The sequence below is a fragment of the Nycticebus coucang genome, chromosome X, assembly GCF_027406575.1.
Source record: "Nycticebus coucang isolate mNycCou1 chromosome X, mNycCou1.pri, whole genome shotgun sequence".
NCBI lineage: Eukaryota > Metazoa > Chordata > Mammalia > Primates > Lorisidae > Nycticebus > Nycticebus coucang.
The window spans coordinates 147623845-147638852 of record NC_069804.1 but is presented as its reverse complement, the minus strand read 5'-3'; positions in this window follow the sequence as shown (position 1 = coordinate 147638852).

The window sequence follows — 15008 nt, the reverse complement described above, 5'->3', positions numbered from 1 at the left end:
TTGTTCTGTTCAAGTCTCTTGCATACTTAAAAATGGGATTGTTTGCTCTTTTCCTGTTAATTGGTTTGAATTGTATATAGATTCTAGTTATGAGCCCTTTGTCAGATAGGTTACATACAAGTATCTTCTCCCATTCTGAAGAATTTCTGTTAGCCTTAGTTGTAGTACCCTTAGCCGTGCAGGTTTTTAGCTTGATCATGTCCTATTTAATTATTTTTGGTGTTGCTACAATTGCCAAGGGGATCTTCTTCATATAATCTATTCTCAGGCTGATTTTGTCAAGAGTTTTCCCCACACTTTCTTCAAGAGTTTTTATTGGTTCCTGCTTTAAATTTAAATCTTTTATGCAATGATAATCAATTTTTGTAAGTGGTGAGAGGTGCAGGTCCAGTTTCAGGCCTCTGCAGGTGGCTAACCAGTTCTCCCAGAACAATTACATAGGGATCGTTTTCCCCAGTGTATGCTTTGTTTATTTATTGAAGATTAGATGGCAATACATGCCTGGTTTCATATCTAGGTTCTATAATCTATTCCATAGGTCTATATCTCCTTTTTGTGCAAATACCATGCTGTTTTGATGACTATAGCCTTGTAGTATAACCTGAAGTATGATCATGTGATGCCTCCAAATGTTTTTATTTCTTAGAATTGCATTGGGTATTCAGGGTTTTGTTCTGGTTCCTTGTCAAGCACATTATTATTTTTTCAAGTATGACATTGGTGCTTTGATGGGGATTGCATTAAATCTGTAGATGGCTTTGAGTAGTATGGACATTTTATCAATGTTGATTCTTCCCAGCCACGAGCATAATATGTTCTTCCATTTGTTAACATCTTCTGGTATTTCTTTTCTGAGGTTTACGAAGTTCTCTCTCTAAAGATCCTTCACATCTTTTGTTAGGTACATTCTCAGGTATTTCACGTTCTTTGAAGCTACTGTAAATGGTATTGCATCTTTGATTTGATTCTCAGCTTGACTTTATTGGAATATATGAAACTTATGAAATTTGTGGACATTAATTTTGTATCCCAATACTTTGCTATAATCCTTGATCACTTCTAGGAGCTCTGTGGTTGAGTTCCTGGGTTTTTGTAAATGTAAGATTGTATCATCAGCAAAGATCTAGAGTCTGACCTCCTCTGTCCTCATCTTAATACTCTTGATATCCTTTTTGTCTTGATTGCATTGGCTTAGACTTCCAGCACTATGTTGAATAACAGTGGCCATAGTGACCATGCTTATCTGGTTCTAGTTCTAAGTAGAAATGCTTTCAGTTTTACTCTATTCAGTATGATATTGACTGTGGATTTGTTATAGAAATGAATTCACCACATAAAAAGAAGCAAAAACAAAGACCATATGATCCTCCCAAAAGATTCAGAAAAATCATTTGACAAAATTCAGCATCCCTTCCTGACAAGAAAGTTTTAAAAAATAAGTATAGATTGGACATTTCTTAAACTGATATAGGCCATCTATAAGTTTGTGGTTTTTGTTTGCAATTTTTCAGTGGCTAATAATGTTGAGCATATAGTCATATTTTTTCTTTTGCCATCTGCTTAACCTCTTCAGTGAAATGTCTTCATATATTTTGCCTGTTGTCTAACTGGATGGTTTGTTTTCTGTTTTTAAGTTTTAGGAATTCTTCATATATTCTAGATGCAAGTCCTTTGTAAAATATGCAGCATGTGAATATTTTCTTCTATTGTGTAGTTCTTTGCATCCTCTAATTAGAGTTTTGGAAGAACAAAAGTCTTTGATTGTGGTGAAATCAAAGTCACAATTTTTTCTTTTATAGATAGTGTTTTGTTTCAATGTCAGGTCTAAGAATTCTTTGCCTAGTTCTAGATCCTGAAAGTTTTTTCCATTTTTTCCCCTAAAAGTTTTATATTTTACATTTAAATTTGTGGTCCATTTTGAGAAAATTTTTGTATGAAGTCTGAGACTTAAGAAGAGTTCTATATATTGTTTTGCCTATGTATGTTCAATTGCTCCAAGAGAATTTACTGAAAAGACTATCTTTTCTCTATTGAATAGCTTTGTACCTTTGTCAAAAATCAGTTGGGCATATGTGTGGGTATATTTCTAGGTTCTTTCTTCTATTCCATTGACACATGCCCTTGAACAATATCACAGTCTTGATTACTATAGTTATCTACAATAACTTGACATTTGTCATACTAAATGCTTTCAGTTTATTCTTTCTTTCCAACTTGACTTATTTTCATTTTTATGCCTTATAACATAAAATTTAGACTACGTCTCATATATCTGTAAAAAAAATTATTGGGATTTTGATAGGAATTGTATTAACCTTATCTTCCAATCTATTAATTTGGTAAACCTATTTGTTTATTTGTTTGTGTTTTATAGTTTTCAGAATATAAGCTTTATACATGTTTTGCTAGATTTACACTTAGTATTTCAATTTTTAAATGACTGCAAATGGTATTACCTTTTATATTTTATTTTCAATATGTTCATTGCTAGTTTATGGAAATTAATTGGTTTCTGTATATTTATCTTGTGTGTTATCTTATATATTAATAACTTTCTGAACTTACTTGCTCTAGGCATTTCATTGTAGATTTCTTGTGTTGTTTTCTGTAGGCAATCATGTCATTTGCCTTGACATGAGATAGCTTTATTGTTTCCTTTATTATTTGCATGCCTTTTATACACCTTTCTTGTCTTGATTAAACTGGCTAGTATTTTTATCATTATGTTTAATTGGAGTGATAAAGTAGACATCACTGTATTTTTCACGATCATTGGGAAAGCACACCCATTCTTTCACCATTTAATATAATGGTATAGGATTTCTATAGATATTCTTTATTAAAGTAAGGAAGTTATCATTTACTCATATTGTACTGAGAGTTTTTATTATGAATGAAGGTTGAATTTTATCATTTTTTTAAACATGGATCTTGTGATTTTTCTTCTTTATCATATTAGTATGGTGATTTATATTGATTATTGAATTATTGAACCACAATTGCATCCCTGGAATAAATTTTACTTGGTCAAGTATATATTTACTTTTATATATTCCTGAATTTGATAATAATTTGTATCTATATTTGTAAAAGATATTGGTCTATCATTCTTTTTCGCTATTGCTTTTGTCTGTTGTAGTTTCAGCATTATATTAACTTCATAACAAACATAAGGAAGTATTCTTCCCTCATCTTTTTTTTTTTTGAAAAAGATTTTAAACAATTACTGTTGATTCTTTCCACAATTTGTAGAATTCTCTGGTAAAATTGTCTGAGGCTGGAGAGAACTTCTTTGGGAGTTTTGAAGTTAAAAATTAAATTTCTATGTAGTTATAGTGATATTCAAGTTACCTATTTCCTATTGGGTGAGTTGTGGTAGTTTGTGTTTTTCAATGAATTTGTCCATTGTCAATTAAGTGTGTAGAGTTTTTATAATATCTCCTCATTATTCTTTTCCTGTTTGAAGGATCTGTAGTGTTATCCTGATTTATCACTGATAATAGGAACGTGCATCTTCTCTCTTTCTTATTATGAATATTGCGTAAAGGTTTGACAATTTTATTATCTTTTCAAAGATCCAGCTCTCTGTTTAATTGAATTTCTTTATTGCTCTCCTCTTTTAATTTCTTTATTTTCTACTCTTATTCTTATTATTTCCTTCATTCTGATAAGTTTGAGATTATTTTCTTCTTTTTCTTGGTTCCTTTGGTGGTATTATACAGTATTGTAGGAGACACCCATGAGAAATACTTTGGCCATAAGCGACTGGGGCAGCGATTTAACATCATTTAATATAATTTAACATCAATTTGTCTCTTGTTAAAGAGCACAAGAGAAAAAACACAAGAGCATGAGAGAGTATACATTATTGCTTGGCAGTCTCCATACCTGTGGAGTAAATCGTTATAGGATTACTTCTATAAATAGCTGCAGGAGAAGTTAGCAGGGGCTCCTCCTTTGGCTCCACTTCTTGCTCTGAGGACACCTGATCGGCGCTCTCCTACTAAGACTGCTGCTGAGAAATTGCTGCTAAGATGCTCGATCCTACTAATACTACTGACTGTGACTTCTAAGGTGCTTCAGCACCTGAGACTTGAATGAGACATACCCTGAAGGAGCACATATAGCTGTCTGCATCCTGGGAGTTTCAGGGGCCGGGCTGGAGACCTATCGTCTTGGCTCCAACATAGTATTACTATTTTGAAAGTTATCAGAATCAAAATCAAGTTATTTGTGTTAAAAACTTTGACAAACAGAGACGTGGAAGACGCCAAAGGGAGAAATCTCATGTAACAATGCCTGATAATGAGAATCATCACAAAAGACTGCAAAAATTATGGCCTTGAACAAGGGACACTATAACTTTATACAAAAAAGAAAAAAAGAAATACTGCTGCAGGGACATCTGCCCAGCAACTGCCTATCCAACCTTAGAGTGGCAACATCTTCGCTATTGATCTCTGCAGCCAAGGATTATTACCTGAAGATAATTATGTAAATATCCTCATTTTTCTTTAAAACTTTTGTCTGTGGCTCAAAGTAGTAGGGCACCAGCCCCATATGCCGAAGGTGGCGGGTTCAAACCCATCCCCGGCAAAAAAAAAAAACTGCAAAAAAAAAAAAAAAAGTTGAGGACAAAGCCGAAGATGGCGGCCGAGTAACAGCTTCCTCGCATCTGGGCACCGTGAGTCTGGGGAGATAGGACTCCAGGCATCTCTGGCTGGTGGCATCTGCCTATCATCACCCCTGTGAGGATACAGGGAGTCAGTGAGAGACTTCTGGACCCCAAGAGGAGGACTAAAACAGTGGAAAAACGGCAAGTGGTTGTGTGTGTTCAATCCGTCTAAACCCGCCGGCAACTGTAAGTTCAGTAGCAGCGAGACTGCAAACCAGAAAGGCCTTAGCTGTGAACTGTTTTGGTGTCTTTGGACTTGGCACTCAGTTGAAATGCCTTGGGGAGAGCCTGAGCGGGAGTGCGGAGAACTTTGGCCATTGTCTAGGGCCCCAGTCTGAGCTGCTGAGCCAGACGGAGCTAATAGTGTTTGGCTATGGGTCACAGGGAGCCATAGCCAAACACTGAGAGCTCTGCCCTCAGGGTTGCAGAGCTAGAATCGGGTGGGAGCTGGTAACCCAGCGACCAAGTAGCCTAAAGGTGGGGTCTGAGCCACCTTGCACCCCTAACCCTCAGGGGCAGAGTGAGACTGGTTTTGGCACACTGGGTAAGTGGATAGCTACTTCAGCAGTGATTCCAGTGACAAGCACTTTCCTGGGAAAGCTTCTGCTCAGCAAGTTTACAAGTTCAAAGTGCCTTTTAAGTGGGCTGAAGAGAGATTTAGGGTGTCTACCTGCTGGGGTTTGAGAAATCAGCAGCCTCCAGTCGTATCAGAACTGTGATTAACGTCTCATACCCAAGAAGACCATGTGTTGCCCAGACAATATTCAATAACATATACATACTGCTTTGTTTTTTGTTGTGTTTTTTTTTTTTTTTGGTTTGATTGTTTTTTTTTGTTTATTTTGATGTTGTTTTGTTTTTCAATTTCAACGTTTTCCATACAGATCCTTTTTCTTTCTCAATTTTTCTAGTTTAATTATAATTTCCCATTGCTGCCTTTTTCAATAACTAGAACTTCATTTTTGCTAGTGTTTCTACCGCTATTATTTGGTTTTTCACCCAATTTTATCCCGTAAAGTTTTCTGTTTGCATGTTTTAGTTTGATTTATAGCATTTTTGTCTTTCCTCTCTACTTGGTGGAGGTGGGGTACTGTGTCTGACCAGGTTAGCAAAGAGCTGCTGACCTCAAAGGAACCACCCAACTGGGCATCCCCCAGAAGGTGGGTTTTTCTTAAGGTTGTATCAAAGTACCATACTGTACACCTATATTGCTCTGTCTCCCTCTTTCTGTGCCTCTCTTCTTTTTGTCAATATTCCTTTTACCCACCCCCTCTCCTGTCTCTATTTTTCTTTTTTGTTCTTATCACTCGGTCCTCCTTTCTTTCATCCCTTTTTTGCTCTTCAACCTTCTCACCCTTCCGGTCCTGTTACCCTTAGTCCACAGGCACGAGAACTGAAAGAGCAAGAGGAAGTGAAAGGAAAACTAGGGCAAGGAAACAGATAAAAGAAATCACCCATGAGGAAGAATCAGCAGAAAACTCCAGGCAACATGAAGAATCAGTCCAGAACAACCCTGCCAAGGGACCATGAGGTAGTTACTGCAGAGGATTCCACCTATAAAGAAATGTTAGGAATGACAGAAAGGGAATTTAGAATACACATGTTGAAAACAATGAAAGAAATGATGGAAACAATGAAGGAAACTGCTAATAAAGTGGAAAATAACCAAAAGGAAATCCAAAAACAGAATCAAATAAGAGATGAACGATATGAAGAATATGAAAAGGATATAGCAGAGCTGAAGGAACTGAAACAGTCAATTAGGGTACTTAAAGATGCAATGGAAAGTATCAGCAACAGGTTAGACCATGCAGAAGAAAGAATTTCAGAGGTAGAAGACAAAGTTCTTGAGATAACTCAGATAGTAAAAGAGGCAGAAAAGAAGAGAGAGAAAGCAGAACGTTCACTGTCAGAATTATGGGACGTTATGAAGCATTCCAACATGCGAGTTATAGGAATCCCAGAAGGGGAAGAAGAATGCCCCAGAGGAATGGAAGCCATACTAGAGAATATTATAAAAGAAAATTTCCCAAATATAACCAAAGATTCTGACACACTACTTTCAGAGGGATATCGGACCCCAGGTTGCCTCAACTCTAACCGAGCTTCTCCAAGACACATTGTGATGAACCTGTCCAAAGTCAAGACAAAAGAAAAGATTCTGCAAGCTGCCAGGACTAAGCGCCAGTTGACCTACAGGGGCAAATCCATCAGAGTGACCGCAGACTTCTCTAATGAAACTTTCCAAGCAAGAAGACAATGGTCATCTACCTTTAATCTACTTAAACAGAACAATTTCCAGCCCAGAATTCTGTACCCTGCTAAGCTAAGCTTCAAAATTGACGGAGAAATCAAATCATTTACGGATATACAAACATTGAGGAAATTCGCCACAACAAGACCAGCTCTACAGGAAATACTTCAACCTGTTCTGCACACTGACCACAACAATGGATCAGGAGCAAAGTAGGAACTCAGAACTTAAAGGACAGAACCAAACCTCCACACTGATGCAAAAGATAAAACTAAGCAACGGACTCTCACAAAATAAGACAAATAGAATACTACCACACTTATCAATTATCTCAATAAATGTTAATGGCTTGAATTCCCCAGTGAAGAGACATAGATTGGCTGACTGGATTAAAAAACACAAGCCATCCATTTGCTGTCTACAAGAAACACACCTGGCTTCAAAAGACAAATTAAAGCTCCGAGTCAAGGGTTGGAAGACAATTTTTCAGGCAAATGGAATTCAGAAGAAAAGAGGAGTTGCAATCTTATTTTCAGATACATGTGGATTTAAAGCAACTAAAGTCAAAAAAGACAAAGATGGTCACTTTATATTGCTCAAGGAAAAAATACAACAAGAAGACATTTCAATTCTAAGTATCTATGCACCCAATTTAAATGCTCCCAGATTCTTGAAACAGACCTTACTTAGTCTGAGCAATATGATATCTGATAATACCATAATAACAGGGGACCTTAACACTCCTCTTACAGAGCTGGACAGATCCTCTAAACAGAAATTAAACAAAGATATAAGAGATTTAAATGAGACCCTAGAACAACTGTGCTTGATAGACGCATATACAACACTCCATCCCAAAGATAAAGAATATATATTCTTCTCATTACCCCATGGAATATTCTCCAAAATTGATCATATCCTGGGACACAAAACAAATCTCAACAGAATCAAAATAATTGAAATTTTACCTTGTATCTTCTCAGAACATAAGGCACTAAAGGTAGAACTCAACTCTAACAAAAACGCTTGACCCCACACAAATGCATGGAAATTAAACAATCTTCTGTTGAATAACAGATGGGTGCAGGAAGAAATAAAATAGGAAATCATTAACTTCCTTGAGCATAACAACAATGAAGACACAAGCTACCAAAACCTGTGGGATACTGCAAAAGCAGTTTTGAGAGGAAAATTCATTGCTTTAGATGCCTACATTCGAAAAACAGAAGGAGATCACATCAGCAATCTCTCAAGAGATCTTATGGAATTGGAAAAAGAAGAACAATCTAAGCCTAAACTCAGTAGAAGAAAAGAAATCTCCAAAATCAAATCAGAGATCAATGAAATTGAAAACAAAGGATCATTCAGAAAATTAATGAAACAAGGAGTTGGTTTTTTGAAAAAATAAATAAAATAGATAAACCATTGGCCAGACTGACGAGAAATAGAAAAGTAAAATCTCTAGTAACCTCAATCAGAAATGATAAAGGGGAAATAACAACTGATCCCACAGAGATACAAGAGATCATCTCTGAATACTACCAGAAACTCTATGCCCAGAAATTTGACAATGTGAAGGAAATGGAGAAATATTTGGAATCACACCCTCTCCCTAGACTCAGCCAGGAAGAAATAGAGCTCCTGAACAGACCAATTTCAAGCACTGAGATCAAAGAAACAATAAAAAATCTTCCAACCAAAAAATGCCCTGGTCCAGATGGCTTCACTCCAGAATTCTATCAAACGTTCAAGGAAGAGCTTATTCCTGCACTGCAGAAACTATTCCAAAAAATTGAGGAAGAAGGAATCTTCCTCAACACATTCTATTAAGCAAACATCACCCTGATACCAAAACCAGGAAAAGACCCAAACAAAAAGGAGAATTTCAGACCAATCTCACTCATGAATATAGATGGAAAAATTCTCAACAAAATCCTAGCCAATAGATTACAGCTTATCATCAAAAAAGTCATTCATCATGATCAAGTAGGCTTCATCCCAGGGATGCAAGGCTGGTTTAACATACACAAGTCCATAAACATTATCCACCATATTAACAGAGGCAAAAATAAATATCACATGATCCTCTCAATAGATGCAGAAAAAGCATTTGATAAAATCCAGCATCCTTTTCTAATTAGAACACTGAAGAGTATAGGTATAGGTGGCACATTCCTAAAACTGATTGAAGCTATCTATGACAAACCCACAGCTAATATTTTACTGAATGCAGTAAAACTGAAAGCTTTTCCTCTTAGAACTGGAACCAGACAAGGTTGTCGTCTGTCACCTTTACTATTCAACATAGTGCTGGAATTTCTAGCCAATACAATTAGGCAAGACAAGGAAATAAAGGGAATCCAAATGGGGACAGAGGAGGTCAAACTCTCCCTCTTTGCTGACGACATGATCTTATACTTAGAGAACCCCAAAGACTCAACCACAAGACTCTTAGAAGTCATCAAAAAATACAGTAATTTTTCAGGATAGAAAATCAATGTCCACAATTCAGTAGCCTTTGTATACACCAATAACAGTCAAGATGAGAAGCTAATTAAGGACACAATTCCCTTCACCATAGTTTCAAAGAAAATGAAATACCTAGGAATATACCTAACGAAGGAGATGAAGGACCTCTATAAAGAAAACTATGAAATCCTCAGAAAGGAAATAGCAGAGGATATTAACAAATGGAAGAACATACCATGCTCATGGATGGGAAGAATCAACATTGTTAAAATGTCTATACTTCCCAAAGCAATCTACCTATTCAATGACATTCCTATCAAAATACCAACATCGTACTTTCAAGATTTGGAAAAAATGATTCTGCATTTTGTATGGAACTGGCAAAAACCCCGTATAGCTAAGGCAGTTCTCTGTAACAAAAAGAAAGCTGGGGGCATCAGCATACCAGATTTTAGTCTGTACTACAAAGCCATAGTGGTCAAGACAGCATGGCACTGGCACAAAAACAGAGACATAGACACTTGGAATCGAATTGAAAACCAAGAAATGAAACTAACATCTTACAACCACCTAATCTTTGATAAATGAAACAAAAACATACCTTGGGGGAAAGACTCCCTATTCAATAAATGGTGTTGGGAGAACTGGCTGTCTACATGTAAAAGACTGAAACTGGACCCACACCTTTCCCCACTCACAAAAATTGATTCAAGATGGATAAAGACTTAAATTTAAGGCATGAAACAATAAAAACCCTCAAAGAATGCATAGGAAAAACACTGGAAGATATTGGGCTGGGGAAAGACTTCATGAAGAAGACCTCTGTGGCAATTGCAACAACAACAAAAATAAACAAATGGGACTTCATTAAACTGAAAAGCTTCTGTACAGCTAAGGAGACAATAACCAAAGCAAAGAGACAACCTACACAATGGGAAAGGATATTTGCATATTTTCAATCAGACAAAAGCTTGATAACTAGGATCTATAGAGAACTCAAATTAATCCACATGAAAAAAGCCAACAATCCCTTATATCAATGGGCAAGAGACATGAATAGAACTTTCTCTAAAGATGACAGACGAATGGCTAACAAACACATGAAAAAATGTTCATCATCTCTATATATTAGAGAAATGCAAATCAAAACAACCCTGAGATATCATCTAACCCCAGTGAGAATGGCCCACATACAAAATCTGAAAACTGCAGATGCTGGCCTGGATGTGGAGAGAAGGGAACACTTTTACACTGCTGGTGGGACTGCAAACTAGTACCTTTCTGGAAGGAAGTATGGAGAAACCTCAAAGCACTCAAGCTAGACCTCCCATTTGATCCTGCAATCCCATTACTGGGCACCAACCCAGAAGGAAAAAAATCCTTTTATCATAAGGACACTTGTACTAGACTGTTTATTGCAGCTCAATTTACAATCGCCAAAATGTGGAAACAGCCTAAATGCCCACCAACCCAGGAATGGATTAACAAGCTGTGGAATATGTATACCATGGAATACTATTCAGCCATTAAAAAAAATGGAGACTTTACATCCTTCGTATTAACCTGGATGGACGTGGAAGACATTATTCTTAGTAAAGCATCACAAGAATGGAGAAGCATGAATCCTATGTATTCAATTTTGATATGAGGACAATTAATGACAATTATGGTTATGGGGGGGGAAGCAGAAAGAGGGACGGAGGGAGGAGGGTGGGGCCTTGGTGTGTGTCACACTTTATGGGGGCAAGACTTGATTGCAAGAGGGACTTTACCTAACAATTGCAATCAGTGTAACCTGGCTTATTGTACCCTCAATGAATCCCCAACAATAAAAAAAAAAAAATTAAATGTTAAATTTTAAATATTTAATGTTGCTGATAAGGAAAGCCATCTGCAATTTTATTATTTATTTTCTATGTGTCATACCTTTTTTAGTCCTCAGTTGCTGTATTGCCATCTTCTTTTATGATTCTCTTTTAATTTTTTTTCTAATGTACCATATTTATTCTCTAGCTTCTTTTTCTCTGTGTGGTGGTGGTATTTCCTTAGTGGTTACCTTGGTATTAAAGTTAATATCTTAACTTTATAATAATCAAGTTTTAATTGATACCAGTTTTGTTCTTTTATACTTCCACTTCCCTTTATGTTCTTATTTTCATAAAGGACATCTCTGTATAACATGTTCTAATTGCCGTATCATTATATTTATTGTTTAGTGCACTTGTCTTTTAAGTCATGTAGGTAAATGCAAAGAGTGAATACCAACTATATACACAATAATACTGACTTGTATATTTAACTGTGTAGCCACCTTTACTATTATCCTTTATTTTTTATTTGTCTTTCCATTAATGTCTAGTGTCTTTTAATATCAGACTTCAGATCTCTTTTTAGCATTGCTTTAAGGCAGTTCTACTAATGACAAGATCCTCAGTTTTTGTTTATCTGGTAATGTCTTAATATCTGTGTCATCTATAACTCATACTTTTGCCAGATATATAATAGAATTTTGGTTGAGTTTTTTTTTTTTCTCCGTTTTGCCATTTCAAATATATACTTCCACTGTTTTCTGGCCTCTGTGGCTCCAGAAGGAAATTCCATGTTAATCTTAGTAAGGATCCCTTGTACGTGATGATTTGCTTCTCTCTCACTGTTTTTAGAATCCTCTGTTTGTCTTAGATATTTGGTTATTTGAACATAATGTGCCTCAGTGTGATCTTTTTGAGTCTATTCTACATTTTGTTTGTCGAGCTTCTGGGATGGATTGATTTATGTCTATTCATCAAATGTGGGAAGTGTTCAGATTGTATTTCTTCAATTATTCCTTCTGCCACTTTTTCTTTATTTTCTCCAATACCACGATTATTTTTATGTTGCTGTGCTTAGAGGTATCCCACAGGTACCTTATGCTTTGTTCATTTTTAAATTTTTTTTCTGATTTTCAGACTAGGTAATATCAATTGATGTATCTTAAAGTTCACTTATTCTTTCTTATTCCTGCTCAAATCTGCTATGAGCCTTTGTAATTATTTTTTAAATTTCAGTGATTGTAATTTTCATCTCCAGAATTTCTTTTTGATTACTTTCTATAATTTTATTGGTATTCTCATTTTAGTACGTCCAATTTGGGGGATCTCTCAGTGATAGCTTTTGTCAATATATTTTATTCCTTTTATTGGGACATGCCTTGTGGTTTTTCTGTTCACAGCTGAATATTTTATATTATAATATGATAACTCTGCAAATAATATTTTTTTCATACCCCATGGTTTGATGCTTCTTATTTTTAATTGTTTAGTCTATAGTAGTCCATTTTCTATAAAATTTTCCAAACTGTTTTTACAGAGGTTGTATTCCTTGTTACGTCTGATCACTGGTGTCTATGTTTCTTAGCTCATGTTAAGTGAGTATTTTGACAGAGATTACCCAGAATGCCTGGATCTTAATAAACAAAACACAAAGATCTCTTCTAGTCTTCACAGAATGGCTGGGTACTGGTGCCCTACTTCAGCACTAGCCAGATACATGAAGACTAGTGATAGCCTGAGGTAAAAGCATACGGCTTTCCTGTAGCTTATCTGTGCATGCCTCTTTCCTTGAGCTTGAATTCCGCTTTCTGATTTTTCCTATAAACATGGTGCTTTTGAATATCTTAATTTAGTATAGAAACTCTCTCCCTGACTTTTTCTTCCTGGGCTTTGGCTTAGAGTGTCTATTATATAGCTGACCTTTAATCTTTTATTCCAGCTATCTGTGGGTTGTTTTCCAGCCTTACAATATTTTTTTTTTCAGCCTTACAATATTTTTCAACAATGCCAAACACTTTTCTGACACAGGTCCATTCCAAATTAGGTGAAAAATGATGAGTGCTTCGTATCAATCCTTCAGATAGCCCACAGACATGAAGTAATATACCTACACAACAATTTGTGAAGACCATCTGCTCTGTTCCCTCCAGTACTAGGTACCCCCGTTTCCCTGAAAATAAGACATCCTCCGAAAATAAGACCTACTTATAGGACAGATAAGACATCCCCTGAAAATAAGACCTAGTGCATCTTTGGGAACACACCTGAAAATAAGACACTGTCTTATTTTCGGGGAAACGGGGGTACCAGGGTCCTAGACTAGGAACATGTGATGTCTTCTTCAAGACTGCTGCCAAACTGGAGAGGGTATGAAGAAGGAAAAGTAAAAATAAACCTTCACACCATTCATAAAACCTTCCTACCATTTTGAGTTGCATTTTCTTGATTCAGCATTTGCTTGGTAGCTGTAACATCTTTGCTATTTTCCATATTTCTGATAAAGGTGTTTCTGGATTTTCTGCTTGCTTTTCAATGTTTGTGGTGCAATGAAAGATTGGATCTGCCTATTTTGCCATTTTTCTGACTTCACTTAGGTCTGTAACTATTTTCTGGTTTACATTACTCTTTTTTCTCTAATTCAGTAGTTCTCAACCTGTGGGTCACGACCCCTTTGGGGGTCTCCTGCATATCAGATATTTACATTATGATTCATAACAGTAGCCAAATTACTGTTATGAAATAGCAACAAAAATAATTTTATGGTTGGGGTCACCACAACACGAGGAACTGTATTAAAAGGTCGCAGCATTAGGAAGGTTGAGAACCACTGCTCTAATTGTTTTGATTTGGATAATTTTATGTTCATTGGTTTTTTTTACTGCTGTATCTGCCTATGATATCTTAAAGGAATTCTTCATTTCTGATGTTATCTATTTATTTTCAATTTCACTGTATTTTATATATTCTTTTCCATGTTGGAATTCTCTGACTCTTTTTGCATGTTGTTTGTTTGTTTTTTATTAGATATTCGATTATATTAATCATAGTTTTTTAAAATAACTTGTTTGAAAATTGTAACATTGTGTCATCTCTGATTCACATCCTATTGTTTACCTTGTCACTTGGCAATGAGTTGTGCTTTTTCCCTGCTCATAATCTTTAATAACATTGTATCTAGAAACAATAAAAAATTGGGTAAGTAACATACATGACAAGTAACAGACATGTCTCTTCTTTTAAATAATTAGTATGGGGTATGTGGGGAACAGCACACTTCTGATGCCCTGATAACCTTGTACTCATTTCACACAGAATCCTAACTATGGATTTAAGTCTTTAAAGAATGCCTTGTAATTCTCCTACGTGAGCATGGGACGTGTGTGAGGACTTGCTGCAAGGCCATATGTCATTCCATTTCCTCTCCTTTTAGGAGGCTATCATGAGAAAGTTTTTCATTGCCTCACAGGTTCTGTTGAGACTTTCTTCCCTTCCCTCCTTAGGGTAGAGCTTCAGGCTCTAAAACGGCATGACAGGCTTTTCCTCACCAGTTATGTTGTAGCCATCTGGATTCTTGTTCCATTACCATTCTGTGAGACAAGAACAAGGAGCTGGCACCTTTGGTTATTCTTATAGTTGTAGTTATGATATAAACTATCTGAAGGCTCATTGTCTATTTACTGAACAAATCATCAGCCTTTCTTGACAGGACATTGTTCCAATCCAGTAAGGAATTGAGCTACTTTTAATTTTTTCCCTGCTCTCTTTACTTTCAGCATACCATAGGTATCAAATATCAGTGGCC